At 28.4% G+C, this 22,647-nt stretch overlaps 3 non-coding genes across 3 annotated transcripts; 1 reads left to right on the top strand and 2 right to left on the bottom strand.

Annotated features, from left to right (window-relative positions):
- Positions 1 to 963: 963 nt before the first annotated feature.
- Positions 964 to 1,035, bottom strand: Trnap-agg (transfer RNA proline (anticodon AGG)). The gene has a single exon. It is a non-coding gene; the product is annotated as a tRNA-Pro (tRNA).
- A 5,097-nt stretch (positions 1,036 to 6,132) lies between these two features.
- Positions 6,133 to 6,204, bottom strand: Trnap-ugg (transfer RNA proline (anticodon UGG)). The gene has a single exon. It is a non-coding gene; the product is annotated as a tRNA-Pro (tRNA).
- A 6,983-nt stretch (positions 6,205 to 13,187) lies between these two features.
- On the top strand, positions 13,188 to 13,259 carry Trnap-agg (transfer RNA proline (anticodon AGG)). The gene has a single exon. It is a non-coding gene; the product is annotated as a tRNA-Pro (tRNA).
- The last annotated feature ends 9,388 nt before the right edge of the window (positions 13,260 to 22,647 follow it).

Below are 22,647 nucleotides of genomic sequence, written 5' to 3'. Positions count from 1 at the left end.
TGTTAATACTTAAATTTATTATTGTGTCGTGTGCTTGTGTTGGTTCCATAGTTAAAGTGTCTTAATAGCCGTTAACGAATTTGGCTAGAAAATCTGTATTGTAATTAGTCTCTTTTAATAATATATTGTTCCCTAAATCAAGTGGCCTTGTTGGTTGCAGTAGCTTATATTCATTCAATAAACGGCCACCTAATGATAGAACATTTTCCTCAAGAAATTGTAGGCATATGTTGTATACCTCACTACAAATATTGTCAACATCTATGTTTCTATGGACTTGACGTTTACAATCTTCCGATAACATAATATTTTTAAATTACATGCAAATTCCTAATGGATCTGACAGTTAACAAAACACTAATAATATTTCAGACAAATCTAGAGTTTCAGGGTGGTCCAATAAAAATTTGGTCAAAATCTGATCATAAGTGTGGAAGATAGTCCAGGGTACTCCTTTAAAAGCAACAGAATGAGCTCTGCGTTTAGGTTTTAGTGACGAATACTCACTTATCTTTCTTAGTGGCCATAAAAATCAGGAGAGACAGTACCATATCTGATAAAAGATGATGGGTAGCTCTATGAGCAGTCCAAGTTACATATGTATTTTTGTTATAATCTGTTAGTGTTTTTGATAGATATACAATAAAATAATAAGTACAAAAAAAATCGGACTGACAAATGAAGGGTTCTGTACCATGATATGTATGAAAACACCTTATTTGTATGCGGTATCTCATCCCTTAAATATTTATTTCATTCTGTTTTTTGGTTTTTCTTATTATACGTATCGTCGTGTACTAGAGGTTAAGGCCCGCCTTTCGTGCGTGAAAATCTTAGTTTCATCAAAATTATTACACGAAAAAACTTTAGATATAATTAATTAAGAGACACTTTTGGTCTGAAAATGTCCTTTAACTATAAATGTACTAGCAAAACCTTTCCAAAATAGATAGTAAAATAATTGGGCTCGTCCGGGATTTGAACCCGGGACCTCTCGCACCCTAAGCGAAAATCATACCCCTAGACCAACGAGCCGATATCACGTTTTCTTAAAATATTCTAAATTTGTTGAAATGCAGCTACTTTTCCTTATTTCTCCAAATAATTGAGTGTTTTGCAAATTTTCCTGAGTGAAGATGAACACTGTCCATCAGGTGGACTGTCTGCAGGGTTGGCGTCAGTGGTAAATAAAAAAAAGTGTAGTTATAACCTATTAAAAATATATTTTTCATGTTCTTTATTTTCTAAATACTATGATAAATCACTTGGAACATAACAAAAATGTTGTAAATTTAGTGATATTCATTACTTAGATTTGATAATTGATCCGTGAAGCAGGATATGAGAGGCAATGGACTTACCACCGAGGATGCTAAAGACCGTGCAAAGTGGAGGAGTTTGAGCAGGAAGGCAGACCCTGTCTAATGCTGGGATAAATTGCCAGGGAGAAGAAGAAGTGATTTGATAATTGATAGGAATTAGATTACTTCACACAAGTAAATTAAAAATTAAAATCTGTTAATAATTTATTATTTCTATTTTCTAAGTTCTAGTTAGATCATTCAGGTTTTTCAATTAAAATAAGTAAAACTGAAGATAAATTAGATTTACAAAAAATATACATAAACGGTATGATAATATTACAAATGTGTATAACAAAGTTTACAGATGCGATAGTGGTCATAGAATCTGAATTGTAAAATGACTTACTTTAATACAGACTCAGTCTAACAATATGTGAACTTTAATATCGTATTTTCTATAAATGCATCATAACCTCGTGGGAAATTAGACATATAGATTTTGTTCGAATAAAAAGATCAGATCCTACTTCATTCAATAGAGGCTATAAAAACCTGTTTTATAGCTATATCTTTAAATGTTTGGTACTCCTAACTGTAAGCTCTTGATGTGTGGTATAGTTTCTCAAAATGATAAATATAATTACGACTATCTTTATCTCTAATACAAAAATATAACAATAAACTCACGCAAATATTTCAAATGTACGACACATTGTTCCTCGTATTTCAACTTAAATGTACCTTCTTAGCACATGTCACTTTGATATTTAATTTCCAAAGATATTAAAATTCCTTCTTATATTATAATCGAAATATCCTTTAAAAGTCAGAGCAGTAGTATCAAAGAGAAAATGATGATCATCAGGACACTTGAATTCAGGCGTTTCAATATAAGCTTCTCTCCATAGTATATTACATAATATATTCTAATATTCCAGAAATAATAAGCCACAGCTAAGGCGATGAGAGATTTAATACTGCTACGCTGGAGAATAATTTACATCTTGTATTTTTGTGGCTTCCATGTATAACTTAAGAGAAACTTCGGTAATGCAATTATTTTAAATATTTTGAAATTAAATTCTACACATACGGTTTTTATTTTTGGAATTTGTTGAAAGCATTTTTTTTATTTTTTGATATTTTAGAAATTTAATTTTAAAGAATCATTTTGTTTAAATTTTAGTAAATAACAAAAATTACAGAAGAAAATTACAGAAGAAAAAAAGACGTAATTTTTTTAAATGATCCAATAATGGACTAAAAAGAAAAAAAAATAACTTAGTGATATTTGTAATTTTTAGTCGATATCACATTTTTTGCAGATTTATGGATACTAGAGCTAAACAAACTGTTGAACTTTATTGTAAAGGGTTACTGAAGCTGCGGAATAATTTATGTAAACTTTATGCACAAAAGGTGGTGACCGCTGCTAAGGCCGTCGTAAACACTATGCTTTAAGATACAGGGGTAGTAACGAACGATCTTTATATATTTATACAAATCATAAAACTGAACCTTTGTCAATTTTAAATTTTATAGTATCATTGAGCATATCACTATATGATACAAGGTTACTAGTCCCATATTAATGTTGTTTAGATCCATAGAATTGTCAGAATATAAAAGCAAGTAAAGAAAAGAAGCAAAAAAAACATGTATATATGTATTTACTTCTGACGAAATTTAAAATGTAAAGATAATAATAGTTAAATAGTTGAAAGAAATTTTGCTTGATTTTAATTTTAAGCGAACAATCTTTCCGCTTCGTTGCCACCCAACAAGCTGATAGAATCACTCGCTAGAACAAAGTTACAGCAAGTAGCAACAGGTGGCGAAAATAAAATAACACTTTAAACTTTTTGTTATACTGGAAAAATAAGAGATACGTCAATTTAAAATACTCAAACTAAGTCCTTATTTTTTTTTTCAGTTTTATAGGTAATATAGTTAAAATAAATTATTTGGTACACAATGACTGTCTCGATGAATTACATTACTATATACTGACTTTGATAGTGAGAACCATAATCCAAAAGCTACTGAAATACCACGTTTGTCCTTTGTGGTTACTTTTATCATCGACACTCTACGTTTAATGTCACATTTAATATTTGGGTGAAGAAAAAAATGAAATAAAAATTATTGTCAACGCTATTTGTTTGATAATGGAGCCCATATTAAAATTGCACTTCTTTTGTCAAAATAATGTTTAACTATTTTTAGAAATGAATATGCTTGAAGCTTCCATTATAACCAGTAATTACAACCCACTATCTTTATTAACACCTTATACAACATCTGGTTTTATTTGCTTTAAATATGAACTAAAATAATTTCCATCTACATCACCGAAGAAACAATTAATTTGATATTGTCTTTTATATCAAAGGGGGCAAACGAGCAGACGGCCGATTTGATGGAAGGTAGTCACCGTCGCCTATGGACCTCTGTAACACGGGTGGGACAAGGGAAATGGTGGGAAAAGAGAAAGGGCAACCGGCTCTCTCATTAAAGGCTACTTCACGCCGATCTTCTGTGATAGGGTGGTACTTTCCCGGTCGTGGCAGCCCATGTTCGAGCTGCAGTAAAATAACCACAGCGAGGCTCTACCACCTAAATATTGATTTTGTCTTTTTTGTGAAATGTTTTTATTTACAATAAAATTTCAAAAATAATTGTAGAGAATAACTCGTTCACTTTTCAATAGAAATTAAAAATTACCGACTCACACATAAAATAAAATGTGAACCGTTAAATTCTAAGCAACGTTAAATAATAATAATGTCTTTGAGCTGAAACAAGAATGGGAGCTATTTCAATTAATGTTATATGTAGGTTTTTTAAGAAAAAGGATAGTAAATAGCGTTAAATTTTTCAATTAACAACAATAAAAACAGTTTCTACAGCAGAAGTATTGGTCGTTTGTCGATTGTAGAAACTTATCAAATTATTTAACACATATGTAGATCATATATGGTGTTTAGTTTCATAGTCAATAAGCGAAGTTTGTATTATGTGTTATATGATTGAACTAAAGTCACAAAGCTCGCAGAATTAGCATGCTAAAATGCAAGTAAGCTAATTCTGTCTTCAGATGCTCATAAAATTGATGGCGCTGAACCAGTCGGAGTGGAAACCACGGTGAGGTTAATATAGTGTGGATGACCTGCAATATGAAGGGTAATTTTAGAAAGATCTGCTCAGGACCGGGATAGTTTGCGTACTTTATGGTAGACATACGTTTAGCCCTGGGCGTGGTAGAACGGTTTGGTAAATTGATTGATATACCAATTATTTACTTATTAACATAAAATATACATGATTAATTTTTGAGGTGTTTTCTTAAGCAATATGCCATCGCATATTTACAAATTCGAAGTGAATAAGAGGAAAAGTATTATTAAAAGAATAACACTATCACAGAACAATCTATCACGGAACAACACTAGCTTAATAATCTGCCGATAAAATACATGATTCACAATCACTAACAATGATTTTGTTTTATTTTTTTGTATAAGTCATTCTTATAACTGTTATTTCTACTTATTTAAAAAAGGAACCTAAACTGTCTCGTATTTATTACGGAATATACATATTTGTATATACGGAATTTTTTATTAAAAAAAAATACAAAGAAAATCAATTTTTGTATATTTAAAGTACGATTAAATTAAGACTTGAAATGTTATATGAATATTTTCCAAACATTTGTTCATATAATTTAATTTAAACCGATACATTTTTTCGTTCTCAACTTGGCAAAACGTTGTAATTTGTTTGTCTTTGTACATCAGAATATTATACGATATAAATTAATAAAGGTTTCTTTAAAAAAAAACTATTTTTGTATTACACAGTTCTAAAATGAAAAGTTTATAAGACTTTATATGTTATTGTCTTTAAAAAGTTGGTACTTACAAAAAAAAAAACAATGTTAATTATAATAAGAAAATTTTAGTTTTTATCCTCAAACATCAATTCTTCTGATCCAATTACTTGTTATGTTATATTTGTCTGTGTATATAAAAGCAAATACATTCCGAGATTGGTTATTTCTATATTGCTTAGATTTCTTGTGTTTATTTTATTGTATCTAAAGTTACTCGAAAATTAATAATAAGTTATTGTAAAAATAATAAGATTTGTTTAATTTTAGTAAATTAATTTTAAGCGTTTACTAATTTTATATAATAAAAAATTTACAACTATCTCACTAACTGTCAATTTGTATAGAAAAATAAATTTAGAACAAAATTGAGTATTATTGAAGTCTTAATGTGTCGGCCACCAGCAAAATGTCCCTTGTACTGCAGGCGTCGTTAGGCTGGGGACTGCTTACATCATACTGACTATATGCCTGTTTCAGTGACGTGATATAAAAAAATTAAGCCTTTATATTAATGACTTAATTATGGTGGCATTTATATTGTTATATTATTTTATCACCAATTTATATCAAAGTTTGTAATATTATAAGTGAAAATTAAATAATTGTATGGAAAATATATCATTTATTTAAGTACATGTGAAGTATACGGATGTGAGTGTATATCAAGTATATAAAATGTACATATGTAGTGAATATAAAAAAAAGTAAATAATGTTGACGAATAAATGTGATGTTGTAAATTATTTTTAATGATGTACAAAAATAACCCTTCCTGTGTAAAATAAATTAATTTGACTTGTATGAAAATAAAAAATTATTTGGTGAATGTGAAATAAGACTTGATTTTGTGATCAGGGTTAAATACGAGTCCGCCAAAGTTGAGTATATATAATTATTCGTCAATTTAATCCAAAATAAATAATTAAAATAACAGGGCTCGTCCGGGATTTGAACCCGGGACCTCTCGCACCCAAAGCGAGAATCATACCCCTAGACCAACGAGCCGACCGACTATGCAACTTAAAAGGTTTTGTATCTGGCTAAACCCTTATAAGTTTTTTAATCTGTCTAAAACTTTTGTAATGATTTTTATTACTATATAACGAATTTCAAAGTACATATGTCGACAAAAGAAAGAAAAAAATAAACAGGAAAAACACACACACGAAAACACATCCAAACACGCACACATACACTTTTTTTTAATTAATTATAAATAATTCAGTATATATAAGATTAAAAAATCGGAGAAAATATCATTTTCAAAACAAACCATATATATTTTTAAAAGATTATCTTTTAAGTCCACTAATCATACAATACTAAGTCATAGAATGTCTGTCATTACAATGAAGTGTATTTAAACAGTAGCACGTGGACGCAGCGCTGTGATTTCCCAAAGGACTGAACTCACAGATAATATGTCCATATTACGAACACAAATATAATAAGACTATTGAATGTCATGAAACTTACTTTTCATTTAACTTTTAATACTATAAGATTCTTCATTTATTTCGTTTTACGCAGAAATATATGAAATTGTTTTGCTTCTGTATAAAACTAACAAAAGTTTTTGCTGTAAAATATATTTGTTTCAAAAAAATCAAATCTTATACTTAAGCGTATGACAATTTTTATGTCCTTTCTATAGGACAGCGTACTTCTGTACATAAATTTAATAAAAAAATATATAGTTTTATAACAACGTTCAATAACATCGTAAAGTATACCTGTTGAATTAGTAACAGATAAGGTTTTCGTCTTATTACATATGTTTTGGACGTTACTTAATGCGATCTTAATAAAAAGTGCTGGGAATCAATCTAAGAACAATCTCTATCTCTCTGAAACCGATTCTATTTTAATGTAATTTCCAAATGCTCATTTAAATTTTCAACTATTAAAAATGTTTTAATAAAGTCCAAACAAAATAAACTTTAAAAATTTTCTTGTACCTGTAAATGTATTTCTTAAATTTATTGTAGGAGGTACTAAAGCCTGACAATAGTTGTCTGCGGAAGACAAAATGTAATTTTTTCTTCAGCGTCGCGTTATTAAATTTCTTATCGCCTTAGCGTTTGTTTAATATGTAAAATATTGGAATATTCTACGTTATATACCTTGTGCCAGAGGTGACTTATCATCAAAGGATACTCGGTGACTTTCATAACATTTTAATAATTATACTAATTAACAATTAGACAAAACACAAAAGATATTTTTGAAAATAATTGATATAAATTTTCTGAGCAAATGCTAACAAGAAATGTTTTTTTTTTTAACTTGGCAGAATATTGTTTAAATTCTTTCTAAGGTCTCAGGGAGAGAATAAGAGTCACGATAAGTATATTTAACGAAACTATAATATCAGTCTAATTTTACTATTTAATAATAATAATTTACTTTTAATAAATAAAATCTGTCCAATCATTGTTTTTACCACTTAACAAAAATTTTTCGTGATAAATGTTTTTTAATATCTTAACAATTGTTTATCCATTTTATTATCTTATTTTTAAGGATATTTGATGATGATTAATTCAATAGCTTTCGCCCAGGGCTTCGTCTGATTTGATTATTGCAACAATAGAAGCTTATGCCCATTCTTATGGCTTGCAGTACCTCGACGCATATTTTTCTTCAGCGGTTACAACTGGAAAAGGTAACGAATGAAAGACGAGATCTATTTGTTAAATTAGTATATCTGAAGTTTTCGAATTTGTTATATATTTTTGAAGTAACAACGAAACTAATTTCCACATATCCTGCCCAGTTGGCAGAGACCTCTATATAAAATTTTTCGTTGTAAAAAATATTTTATTTTTCAACCTGATAGTGATAAAATTACTGACATAATTCACACAAAATCAGGCTACATACAAGTTTTGAGTAGTTACCTCTGTGTATTTAGTAATTTGGCCTTGGGTTTTCTTTAGTATTACGGCAGAACACACGTTAATAGGGCACTAAATGCGTAGAATTTCAAAGGGCGAGATTATTAGAAATTAATGGGATTTTCGGCAGATACCCTGTCTCAACACAGTCAGTTATACCATAACCTTTATTAAGTTTTAATGACCTGTATTCTGCTGCCGTTGCAGAACTTTGGATCCTTAAAATTTCGTAATATTACACACATTCTGATTAAAAAGATAAGTATAGACCCGCCAGTTTAAGGGACTTCAATAATTTCAATGAATTGCCAGCGTAATCAATATTTACAGTCTATTAAGTTGAATTTATTTTACTCTCTTGTCCTGGATATCAGCATCGTTTCACTAAATATCAGATGAGCTTATTACGTCTTTAGGGGTCCAGATAGTCCATTCACAAAACCAAACCATATTTGTCTTGAATGTTTTTTAAATAACCGTCACAGTAGTTACGTCCTCCATTCTGGATACCATATCCTCTCATAGTACCTTAGTCATGTCACCTTTCAGAAGAACCCTCATATTTTTTGTAAATTGAACCACTTTTACTGATGACCTTAAAAATAATATCGTAAGATTGGCTTTAATGTTATCGTTTCTCTTTCCTTAATTCACTAACAGTAATATCTGACGAAATTTGCTGCTAGCAGAGCTATCACAACACACATTACATTTCCGTTCTCTTTAGTTGCTTTTTCAGCTAAATTCTTTCTTTATGAGTTATTTTGCCTAAATTGCCCATAAAGGTCAAAAAATATGTTTATGTTTCAATACCTCTGCAAAATTTCTATATAAACTATTTTTATAATTTCTATATTTAGCTACACATTGAACAGAGAAATTGAAGGGCAATTGAATTGCGGAAGGTGCAGTCTGACCTCTGTCCAGCGAGCTTGCAATAACCTCAGATGATAAGACGACTGTCATAAGCTGTCTGTCTTAGTAACGAAGCCCTGAAATAGGAAATGACTGAAATACTCTTTAGAAAATAACTCCTCCAAGTCATAAGCTGAAGCTTTTGTTAAAGAATTAATAATTGTCATTTCCTTTTGTTTCTTTATAAAGAAAATTATATTTCATCGACGCAACAGATAAGAAAAAAGTGAGGTGTTTTTAGAGTAGAAAAATATATATTTTTGTCTCTAAATGATCTAATCCCATAAACTTTAAACAAGATTTGTTGTAGGTATTAGTGTGTTTAATATTATTACCTAAACATTGATATCTAAAATTTCGCGAGTACCTTCTATTTAAAATAAAACTATGATTTTCGGATTTTATAAATTTGTGATTTTCTTTTTTATTTTTCCCGACGATTAATTTCGTTTCCCCGTGATCACGTTTGCTGTAAAGCAATCGAAAAGTTGGGAAAAAGTAAAAATAAAATAATTCCATCGCGTAGTTATTTACGAAAAACATAGTTTTATTTTAATTAGCCTATAATTAATTAGCCTAGTGTTATTAAAACGAAAATGATGTTGCTTAAAATAAACTCATTCGTGTTTTCCTAAAAATATTAAATGAACACGTGTTAAAAAGATTTCATAAGAAATGTTCATCTCAATAGTTTTTTAAATACGCCTGTACGTTTCACTATATTACAATAAGCAGATATTCTATTTTATATGCAAAGTTATGAAGTCGTTTAAGCTTATGCACTAATAAGCAGAAACAGTCTTTCTTTGAAAATATTATTACATGTTAAAATATGACCGAAACTACAGAAACAAAAGGTTTAACAGCCATCCATCTAAAATGTTTTACCTGAATGCCATTGCCATTAAAATTATAAACATATATTCGTGAACGTTTTTCGTACATTTAAAAATTTATTTAAAGAATTATTATAAATCAGAAAAATCTAATTTAAAACTTCCTAGTTGTGGAGCTAGTTTTAATTTTCTAACAACAAATTAAATTAAACTTATTAAAGTTAAGTTTCTTAATAAGGTAAGTTTAATTAATGACGGGACATTTTAAAACTTAAAAAATCTAGAATTTTTTAATTTTAGATGATTATTTTTACACTTTAATAAAATGTTTAAATGAAAAATGTTATAGTATTATAAGTTAAATGAAAAGTAAGTTTCATGACATTCAATAGTCTTATTATATTTGTGTTCGTAATATGGACATATTATCTGTGAGTTCAGTCCTTTGGGAAATCACAGCGCTGCGTCCACGTGCTACTGTTTAAATACACTTCATTGTAATGACAGACATTCTATGACTTAGTATTGTATGATTAGTGGACTTAAAAGATAATCTTTTAAAAATATATATGGTTTGTTTTGAAAATAACAATATGTTTATTTTTTATTTAATATACAATCCAAAACAAATGTTCTATTTTCAAAAATACTGACATAAAAAAATGTCGACTTTTACGTTTAAGGCAAAAAACATTGATTATTATGTCAATATAAATTATAGAAGTTTCAACAACAGAACATTATCAACTTTACAATTATAAAAATATGTATATATGTGGCAGCGTCTGGCACAAAACTGATTTAAACATTTAAATGAAACTAATATTTTACCCATTATACTACGCGTATTTTATTATATTAAAAACTACATACTCCCGACGATTCGATTACTTTGCAGAAACCGAAAAATATAAGTTTCATTCAAATGGATACTCACGATAGTCTTAGTTCTCACTATGATTTAAACATTTTCTCTCTGATATATAAGATAAGGGTTTCAAACTATATAACTTATTTGTGTAGCAACTGGAAGTACCAAAAGTATTGCATATTTTTTAAAGTCAATTAAAATTTTCTTTTAAATAAAATCATTCGTAGTTTTTTTAAGTTACCAAATGGATATCGTTTTAATTTTTTTAGCACTTTAGTAATCAGAAATAAAAATAGAGTTTGTAAAAGTTTCGACAACTTCAAATCCTTATAAGTTGAATTATGCACCGGCTCGTTGGTCTAGGAATATGATTTTTCGCTTAGGGTGTGAGAGGTCCCGGGTTTAAATACCGGATGAGCCCGAGTGTTTCACTATTTTTTGTAACTAATTGTCGTTTTAACAGTCTTGTATCTAAAGTAGGCAGTCTCTAGAATCTAGATATTGTTTTTACTTTTAACTCGAATTCGTTTCTATATCACGGATAAAACCAAATGTATTCTAATTTTACATTTATTTAGTAAGGTCAAGTTATTTTAATTTCGTTTCCTTTAGATAAGCTATTGTCAATATCTATACTATTTGTTTGCGTGAATATAAATAAAGATCTCTTTATATTCAGTCATATTGTATCGTATGCGAGTATTTTTATTATTCGCTACGATTATTCTTTCAAATATTCACTCAGAATTGTCTTTGTCTCTCCACCGAGCAATTTGTGCAGTTCCTTAGACTCTCTGATATACATTTCACAGACACATACCTAGTTTTGGAATATAATTTCCTTTTATAATATTCTTTTTGTTTTTCCGTGTAATTTTTATATAAAATAATTGATAATTATCTTATTTGGACAGTTTTTTAATTTGATTCGCTATAATATTAGACTAAAAACACATTTTTATGTTCATTTTAAACATTTTTTATTTAAATTCATATTTCAGATTTCAAGGATTTACGAGATAGCGTTAAGGTAATTATTATCATAATTTTATAATGAATTTTGTTAATTATCACGAATGGACTGGACTCACAGAAAATCTTTTTCCAATACTTTGTTCTTAGTAATTCTCAAAAATCCTAACTATAATTAATAAGACTTCCTTATTTCTTTGTTTTTATATAAGTTGTAAAATACAAAGCACGAAACAACGCTTACAAAACCATAGACCTTGTATAGTAATGATTAACATAACATATTGGCTCCATATGTATTATAATAAAACATAAGAAAATCACTAAAATATAATATTAAAAATTTAATTTATATATTATGACCTTTCTATCTAAGATTATAACTTCCAATCATGTAATACATTAGCAACTTAATGTTTAATTTTGGTGTACACTTACACTATCAAGGTTTTAAATAAAAACAACCTTTTAATAAAACAAGTACATTGAAGAATGAAAACTACTCAAACAACATAATGTATGACTTCAGAACAGCTGTTATTCATTAATACCAACCAAAAATATTCATTAGCTATGCTATTAATTTCAGTTCCAAGAAAATTTGATGAGACCAAACTACGCAGCATTCCATGGATTCACAGTGCGGTTGCCGGGTCCATCGCGGTGCAGGGAAAGATGCTTCAACAATGCCTGGGACTTGAAACCCAGGTGTAGGTTTAAGGAGCCCCTATCTAAGGCGCGTTAAACGCCCTCCTCCAAGCTCCTCTCTATCCAGCCAAACCTATTTCAAGTTCTTTTATGATACGACACGGAATTTTAATTCATTTAACATGTGATAAAATAATGTAAAATATCATGTAGCAAATTAATTTATATTTCACTTTTTAGTTTCGAGTTTAAAATTCGTTGTTTTTGTTAAAATTATTTTATCTTTTATTTGCTTTAGAAATGTTGAACCTATGAAATGTGAAAGCTATTTTGTGATATAAAAATATTATTTAAAATAATAGTGTCTATATTTTGAATTATTAACTATAATGTAGCGGAAAATTTTTCAATTTATGTTTCACTGCTGTTTTTATAAAATTAAATATTATTTTTCTCTTTAATTTCCCTTAAAAAATTACAAGAAACATACTTAGTTCAAAAAACCGACATTCTAGATTCAACTCAAAGAAATAACTTTTAAAACCTCCTATATCAGTGTTTATTTATTGCTATCAATAAATATAAATTAAGCTACGGTAAACATTTTACGTTATTTAAAATTCTTTAGAATTTTACGTTTTATTCTTATTTTATCTCTTAACAGTGAGTTTTCAATTCACATTGAATAAGTTATACTTTGCTTTGTTATAATACAAATTATATTATAAAGAATACCACAGTTTCGGAAACGGTTACATTGAAATATAAAGTATCATTTTACCGCAGAATTATGTAAATTATAAAATTGTACATCGAGAACAAAATGTAAATAGTACAGTATAGTATATCGGCTCGTTGGTCTAGAGGTATGATTTTCGCTTAGGGTGCGAGAGGTCCCGGGTTCAAATCCCGGACGAGCCCAATTGTTTTAACTTTTTGATCGTATCGAAGGCTGAAATGATTGCTTTTAAAAACAAATTAATCAATGTGTAAATAGTAATAATTAAATAATTGTAAATATAACACATTTGAGGACTTTACCGACTACAACGTATGTCATCATCTGCCTATCGGAGCCCACTGCTGAGCAAAGGCCTCTTCTCACATGGTATTAATCACCTCGCGTGCCTAAGACGGGCCGGCGATTTCAATCTTATAATTCGAATTTATAAGACCAGATTTCCTTACGATGTTTCATTCTCTTTTCATTTGCTCGCACGGGGGATTTAAACAGCTGCTTGTAAAAAAAAGATGAAAGCTGTTTTGATGGAAGCTCAAAAGCAACATAATTTTGTTCAAATTCTTTTCTTATAGTGTCTTTTTAATCGATAATATCACGATTGGTTACAATTTTATAAGTTTAAACTGTAAAAATATTCTTTTAGACTGATAATTACTCCTTTGGAGTAAGGAATAGTGTTTTCGACAGAATTAGTAATGGTCAACGTAGGGTCCAGTAAGTTTTGTACATAAAGCTTATATAAATTATTCCGTAGTGTTAGCGTACCCACATGCAAAGTTAGAAAGGTTGATTAACTCTAATATTTAATAAATGAGCGAAAAAGAAATATAGAACAATAATTTTAATAATCCCCGAGAAGATATATTCTGTTTTTATATTTTATAATCTAATGAAATTATCAATATAATATTTACTAATTGTTTTTTAATATATTTAAAACAGAATAAAAAATTTAAAAGTTTCACCAATACTACAAGAAATTTTAAAAACATATATTTTCTTTAAATATTGTAGTACTAAAGTTTGACAAGACTTATGTATATCTGGAAGCCACAAAAATACAAAATGCAAATCTCTCTCAGCGTAGCGATATTAAAATCCTTATCACCTGTAAGCTGCCTTATTATTTCTGAAATATTAGAATATATTATTATTATAGAACAACTTTATATTTAAATATATAAAGTCAAGTCTACAAGCTCCACAACACTGATGACACTGATTTCCGTTTATTATAAATTCCGTTTATTATTAAAAAAACATTACTTAAAATAACGGATCAAATACAATACATATGTGTATTTAGAAGGATAATTTTATCAAACGTGTAATTATAGTATAATCATGTAATAACGTTTTAATTGAATACTATTATTAAAGTAAGTAAAGTAAATTAAAGGAGTTCTAAAACTTTTTAATCAATTATAATTTATTTATTTTATAACTAGCGGTCAGAGTTATTCTAAAGACCAATGTTTCAATATTTTTATAGAAGTATTTTGTTGTAAGGTCTTTGGAATGAATTAGAAGCTTGATCTTCTTATTTGAGCATAATCTATACGTCTGATTCCCCTCGAGAGTATGATGCATTCATAGAAAATGCGATATTAAAATCAGAATATTGTTTGATCTTCTATTGAAATATGCTATGAAATTTTCATATCTTTTAGGACATTTAAAATTATTTATTATGAAACATTTTAGTAACGATAAATACAGGAATTATTAGACCAACTCTTATAAATATTATGCTGACAGTATATAAGGTGTCTACTTCAAAATTTTATGTTATCCAAACCAATTCATACTTTCGAATTGACACCAAAACTTTGTCTTTATGATTCTGTCAGAGTTGTAGAGCAACTCGTTACTCAAGTTGAAAACAAACATTTTATTCACATACATTTTGGTAACAATCAAATCTTGAGCGGCATCACAGGAGGTATAAATATAATCATGCATATACTAACGTCATGTAAAATATTCTACTATTATATTAAATAAATAAAACATAGGAAAGTGTGTTCATGTCAGCGGAAATCGCAAAAGACTGGTGAGTTTTCCTTCAGGAATTTTAATATTTGGGTTTTGAAAGACTTTATTATTTTGTTTATAAAATCTGACGGCTCACTTAAGCATAACATGGAGGGGCAAAGAGAAAAGCTACTCTCTATGTTTTTTAATGAAATGTGTGATGTCCACTTTATTTCAATGCCACTCGGATTCCTTTGCAGAACAAGCGACCTACGAGCGTCGCATCTTTTCATGCGTTACGCTATTTTGAAATAAAAAAACCCAACAGTCTCGTGATTTACGCTATTATCCCAAAAACAAATACTTCTGAATTAACTTCAACTGTAGCCGGCACTTCACCTTTTATTTTAGCGAGTACACTTTTAAAATATTGCCATGTTTGTCCGCTGTATTATGCGCAATTATGATTTTACTTCACATTAAATTATCCCGACGTTTCAATTACTTTACAGCAACCGTGATAACAGGCAGACGAGATGAAAATATCTGTCGGTAAGTCTTGTTACGCAGCATGAACTAACTAACTTTTGATTTTATGTTTTTAATGAGGGGATACCAGGTGTTAAATAATAGCCAGCCATCTTCTGTATTGAAATAAGTATGTTTGCTAAATCTCTTTATTTCTCTAAAAGAATCACAATCACGTTTGTATACACCCAATTTTTTTAAATAAATGTTACTCTTAAATCGTCTCAAGAATAGGCTCACTTTGTACTTGCCGCAGCTCCTTCTCTAGATTTAGTTTTCCATCAAAACAATACTCAAAGAATAGTCATGTTTTATACTGTATTTGTAGTTAAAATATCAAAATAATTAGGTAATATAAGGAATACATCTTATAATATTAATAAAATAAAATAATAATAAAAATTAATAAATAATAATAATCTTATAAAATATGAAGTAGTTTATTATTATTAGAAAGTTAGGGTACTATGAGGATCTATTTATTCAAACACTAATAACTATTCCTATAGGTCTAGCAAAAATCTACCGGTAATTAGGATGAGGAAGAAGTAAAAAAAAATATCTGAAACTAAACCCTGACATACCCTCACGTCATCTACTTTTAATGCAGGCATTGTGAGAAATAGTTCTACATCACAATCATGCTTCGTTGTGTATCTTCTTAAAATTAAACATATTCATATGTCATATGTTAAATTTTTCAGATGAACAATGCCATGAACAAAACTGGTCCATATAGTAATTAATCTCACATCACAGTATCCCATTAAATATTTTTTTACATTTCTATTTTAAAATAATTACATATTTATAGTGTTATTTAATAACACGTAAATAACACTTTAATATAGAATTGATCTTTTTGACTTTGGACACCGTGAAGCTAGTCAATCTCTATTCAAGCGAGCAACTTTCATAAAAGGTGCTTTATTCAAACATTTTCCCGGTCGCCTTTGAAAAATCAAACACAAAACAAGTAATGTACCGGACGCCAGCCAATCCAAGTTTACCGAAGTATCATTAGACGATAAACTTTTACCCATTTTGAAAGTTGCCCGTGATCGTGGTGTAGAGGAGCGTTGTTACGCTTTGTGTTTAGTACCATTTTGTCATGTTCTGAATCTGAATGTAGACCATCCAATGAACCCTAACCAAAATGTTTCAGGAGAATATTGGAAAACCAAATTTGAATAAATTATTAAGCAAATCAATAATTCTATTCAACGTTTGTGGGGCTCCTCTGCATTATACAAGTTAATTATTCAATTTATTTTTTACACATAGTTATCACACCTTGTTATTATTTCATTTTATCTCTTTTTTCAAATATGATAGAAAGACTGGTTAATATTATCTCAGTAAATAAAATAAAGTGTAAGATAAATTGAACTAGGTTATTAGAGAATATAAAAATATGTAAAAAAAATCTTTTGCCTTAAGAGGCTCAGTAGTCAATGCAAAACAGACGGTTATTTATAAATTAAGCTTCATTAAAATAATTTTCATACATCTAAATTAAATTTGAACATCGTTTTAAATTTAATAATGACGTTAAAAAAATCAATGATAATTACTTAAAAGGTTGTAAAATAAACTATTTACTAACGTAATTACAATCATCCAGATCTTATTTCAGCGTTATAATGCAAAGCGTCAGCTGCGACTGCAATTAATTCCACGGACAAATTAAACAGTGAAAAATTTCACCGAGCTTTTTTATCTATTTTGTGTGATAATTAATTTTGCGCCTTGAAAACTTTAGTCCAAAGACTTTTTAATCTGACGCAAATTTTGTAACAATTTAAATATTACTCAGTAATGTGACAAAAAATAAAATATATTTTTTAATATCCTTACGTGAGTCCAGTTTAATAACAATTAGAGTTTTTATGATTATAAATAAGCCACATCAATTCTGAAAGCTTTTTCCTCATTATGATAATGAAATGGACTCATACAATTTTATGAAAGAGACTTAATAGTTTGAGGGTTAGACGTGGTCGAATTAGTTTCAATGAAAAGAACTCCTTTAAACAATCAGCACTCACCGTTTAATGCACATTGAATGCCTTTCCTTTGAACAGTTTTAATTATATTTGCTTGTTTCAGTATTCTGACGCATTTCAGGTTCTATTGTTATTGTCTATTATAAATTTCAATATCGGAAATAATCATTTTACATTTTTAAGGTTAAATGAAAATAATAATATGTTATGTTTTATAATATATATTATGTTCTACTCAAGCCTTTGGACAAATCATAGAAAAGTCTAGTCGAGTATTTCGACTCCTTAGAGAGTTGAGACATGTTCTAAATTAGTCCAACACTGGTATGCTGTCTAAACTCTAGAGAACCATATGACACTTTTTAGTTCTTATGTAGAAATGTTACTTTTTTCAAAGAGATTGAGTAGTTGCTTTGACGCAAATCAATACAACAATTTTTTTTTTAAAGATATATCCTGTAGAAATCTGTTTAGTGTTATTAGGATCGGTTACTATATGATTTAATATGAAATAATTAGTTTAGCCATTTGAAATAAAATAGAAAAAAAAGAAATATAAAACATATTCCAAGTGATATAAAATAATGTATTTATTTTTTCTACCTATAACATTTAATAACGTCACTATTTTAATTTATCGACGTCTTAAGCTAGGTTGTGCAATCTCTATCAATAGATTTGGTTAAAACAGAAAATAGGGTTGACTATTAGTAACACCTGTCTGATCATGATTTAGATATATTCGAATAGACCAACGGCAATTTTATTTGTAGGAAACCCAATTGGGATAGCAAGGGATCGTTACTCTTAATAATTGTAGTGTATAAATTTTATTGTTCGTAGCTTTGTAAGTGAAAAATTCACAGTTATAAGAAGCTACCTGAAAAGCTACTTACGATGAAATACATTTAGGTTGAATATACCTATAGCTATATTTAATAAACTAGACACAATATTAAAACATAAGAATGAAGGCGAGAATTGAACTGAATGGAAGTCATCAGTATATAATAAATTAGGAAATTCAGAGAGGAGAGACGGGTAAAAAGTTCAAGGAGGGAAACGAGCAATATACTTTTAAAAAGGTGGACTAAAAATGTTATCATTGTGGGTGAGAGAACCTAATTTAGAATCATTATTGTCAACGCGACGACTACCTTATATCAACCTCTCATGATGAATTGAAAACAAAACCAGAAGTCCATGAAATCAAATAATTACTAGCTAAAATATTTTTATATTTCTTTTAGAATTCACAACAAAATTTACTTTTGTAATTTCTTGTTTTTTGTACATTCTTTTTTAAGTGTTGCTTCTTCTTGATGGTTTTTTACCTTAAATGTAATTTGCAGATTTTTATGTACCTGTTTAAATTTTAGCTTTTTTAACTCTACTGAAATAATTCCTTGCTAATTCTTTAAATAGAAGAAATTTGAAAGTAAAGAATTCTCAACATTATATTTTTTTATATCAAAAAACTTCAGGCCAGTGAAGAATACTTAATGAATCGAAAGCTTAATTTTTTTTTATGATTCATGTATAAGTTTTGTTGCCACTAACAATGTGCTCTACGTCCCTAATCTATGAGAGCAACTAGCTTTATCTATGTAGAGCTTACATTCACCTTGCATACATTTGACTAAAAGGGTTAACGTAAAAGCCAGACACATTTTGGTATGGACCCAAAAGAATTAAATAAATATAAAGTATAGAAAGACACATCTGAAATGTATCAAAACAAAATATATATATATATATGTTGCCAAACTAATATATATTAACAATAAAAGGAGCAATCAGAATCTACATACTGAAATAACTTAAAATAAAATAGATAAAAATATTTCAAGGTCTCGCACCTGAAAGTGCAAACAACTAGAGTACACTATCATCATTGAAAATTAATCTCTATCACCAAAAAGTAAGAACCGTTATAGTAAAAAAATATATATATTATTTACGCATGCGCTACAACTTAACAGAAAGCGTGTTTCTTGATATCCAGTAGTCTGGTGGTTACCGGCGAAAGTGTCGCTCCGGATTTCCCGATTGCTCCAAAAAGCGCGCGATATACGAATTTCGTATAACATTTACATTTCTTTAATTCGATATTTTGTGATTTGTGTTTATGGATTGGGGGCAGTTGTTCATTTGTTCCGGTAAGTTCAGCTTAGATTTAAGTCATTTAATTTATATCTAAATTTTCTATATTACATACATGTATAAATATAATCTTCAAAATAATTATATCATTCAATGAGCATATACAAAAATATTTTCCTACGTTAATTAATTTGTTCTTAAATAAATGTGATCAGTGAATTAAAAATTAAATTAAAATCAATAGGACCATTTATTCTATAGTACTAAAATATATTCTTAAAATATCTAACTGTTTATAACTCATCAATAGCTTGAAAAGTTTTTTTTCTTAAATAAGTAAAATAAAAAATAATATTTCGTGACCTCAAAATCTCAGCTTCAGATAATCCATTGAATGAGAACGGCAATTAACGCCTCGCTATTAGCTACGTCCTTGGTTAAATATTAATGAATAATCACTTTGGTTTAGATAAAAGTACGGAAATGTTAAATTTATAATATTATTTTGAAGACATATTATTTCTATTGCTGAATAAGTCTACGAACATGACTCAAAAATATATTTTAGAATGTATCATATATTAAGCCTCTTTTTTAACATCTTTTTATTTACAAAATTTCGTTCATAAATACTTTGCCCATGAAAAAGCAACATTGTAATATTCATTCCTTATAAAAAATTACTTAAATAATTTTAATAATTAAGTTAATAATAAAGTTTTCCATATTTTTTTTTTGTATAATTTTTTGGTGGTATTCAAATACAATCTTTATAAAAACAAAAATGGACTAAAATCAATAAAACTCTTTTTGTATTTGGTCAACAAGATCATTAATTTAACTTGCAATAAATAATTTATCTCGTATTCACTTCACTTCATTGACTTTCATTCAAGATATTATAATTTATTTCATATTAAATTCGTCAAATTAATTATTAAGGGTCCAAAATTATCTTATAATACAATTTTCTTAGAACATTTTATCTTACTGTTTCTTTTCATTTAATTTTGTTATTCCTAAAAGGACCACGATCTCAAATCACTCCTTTAATAAAACAATTGCATTAATTTATTTTAATATATAAAGATTTAATTAAGTAAAAGATTTAATTAAGTAATTTCCCTTATTAATTATAATTAAGCAAATTATAATAAAGAAAGTATTTCCATCTCAATGCTGCGTTATAAAGTCTGCATAACTCGTAAATATTTTTTATCATATTTTTTTCCGCAGCCCGTCAAATCACGGTGTTACGTATAATAACGTATACTGCTACATTCTTATTTGAATATTATTATTTTTTATTTATTTATTGGATATTTTAAAAAAAGCAATTTATTGTTTTGAACCAACAGAAATTCTTAAAAACTTTAATTTAACAGAATAAATCGGATAAGTTCAATTGTTTTTAAGTAGGGTTGTTTTAATAATAGATTTAAGCGTTTATAAAACCAGTAGAAAGGTTTTTTCACTAAAGAACTATGATATTAAGTTTCTAGAAGTAGGAGTAAATTCTTAATAACTTTTATAGGTCTTTTATATAGAAGTTAATGTTTTGTTGTAAATCCTGTATAATAGATTTTCCAAACCCTTTTTCATTAGTTGAAAGCGCCGATCGAATGTCATTAAATCAAGAATATAATTGATAAAAGATTGTTTAAATTAAAATTGGAATTCGCCAAAATCAGTCAACGTCTGTAACTGTCTCAGTTGACTCAATTATATTAAAACCATTTCAACATAAAGTCGGTCCAATAATTAAATGGGATTCTACATGTTGTATTGTAGCTTCGTATCGATGAACAAAGAATATAACACCTCTTTTAAGATAATTTCTTTCAAGTGAATCAATTTGTTAAAAAATGTAATGAGATCTAAGACTTTCGCGACTTTTATTCATTTAAATGAAACTAATATATTTCGGATATGCTACGCGGATTTTATTATTTTAAAACTACATAATCCCGACGTTTCGATTACTTTTCAGCAACCGTGAGCCGTGAACCGGAATTAAATATATTAATTAAATCTCTTTTTTATTCTTTACAAAGATATTCTTATAAATTTTTGTGTGTTAGAATAAATGAAAACATTGGCATCACCCCGCAATAATTATCATATCTGAAAGATTTATATTTTTCAACTATTAGTAAAACAACTTAAGTACTAAATAAAATGTAGGCAGCAAGCAGAGTAAGTCTTTGGGTATGAATCTCTTATTTGCACAATCTTTATATTTTTTTCATGTTTTACACGTAAGAGCGATAAAATGTTAGCTTATCTATAAGATATTAAATATTTTCTATAATTAAATGTAACGAATTTAGAACTTAAATTCAAAGAGCTCAGTCGGGCACTGCTAAGTATACAAATATAGATTTTATATTATTTTCAAATAATCAAGTCAATAGATAAAATTACGATTTACACCACATATTTTAACGTTACATGTTTGATACGATAATATAAAATACACAAAGGACACACAGACACCGGGTCTCGGTTTGTAATGTTAGTTTAGTGTATAAATAAGCTACTTAAGGTTATATAACAATTAGAGTGAACTATATGAAAATGTAAGCAATGATTCCTGAAATTTACACCAGTGATATTCATTAAAATAAAGCTATTCGTAGCACTGTTACAAATTTTATCTAGTCTTTCCATTAATATGTCTGCCGCAAACTAATCAAAATGTCTGAATAGGAATAAAAACACATTAGAGTCCCATTCCAAATTATCGTTTCATTTAAAAGAAATAATTTTATTTCAAAAGAGACATTTTGGCTACACAGCATTCCAAAATGACTTCGGAAATTGGAATTGGATGTGGACTAATAAATCGAATACCAGTCCTCGTCTATGTGCTAGAGTAAAATAATCACAGTGGTATAGTCGACAGTTTAAAGAACATTTCACAGTTAACTCGCCATTGGGATTATCACTGTTTGAA

The sequence above is a fragment of the Danaus plexippus genome, chromosome 7, assembly GCF_018135715.1.
Source record: "Danaus plexippus chromosome 7, MEX_DaPlex, whole genome shotgun sequence".
Classification (NCBI taxonomy): Eukaryota; Metazoa; Arthropoda; class Insecta; order Lepidoptera; family Nymphalidae; genus Danaus; species Danaus plexippus.
The sequence above is the reverse complement of the archived record's forward strand: the minus strand, read 5'-3'. Positions and strand labels throughout refer to the sequence as shown.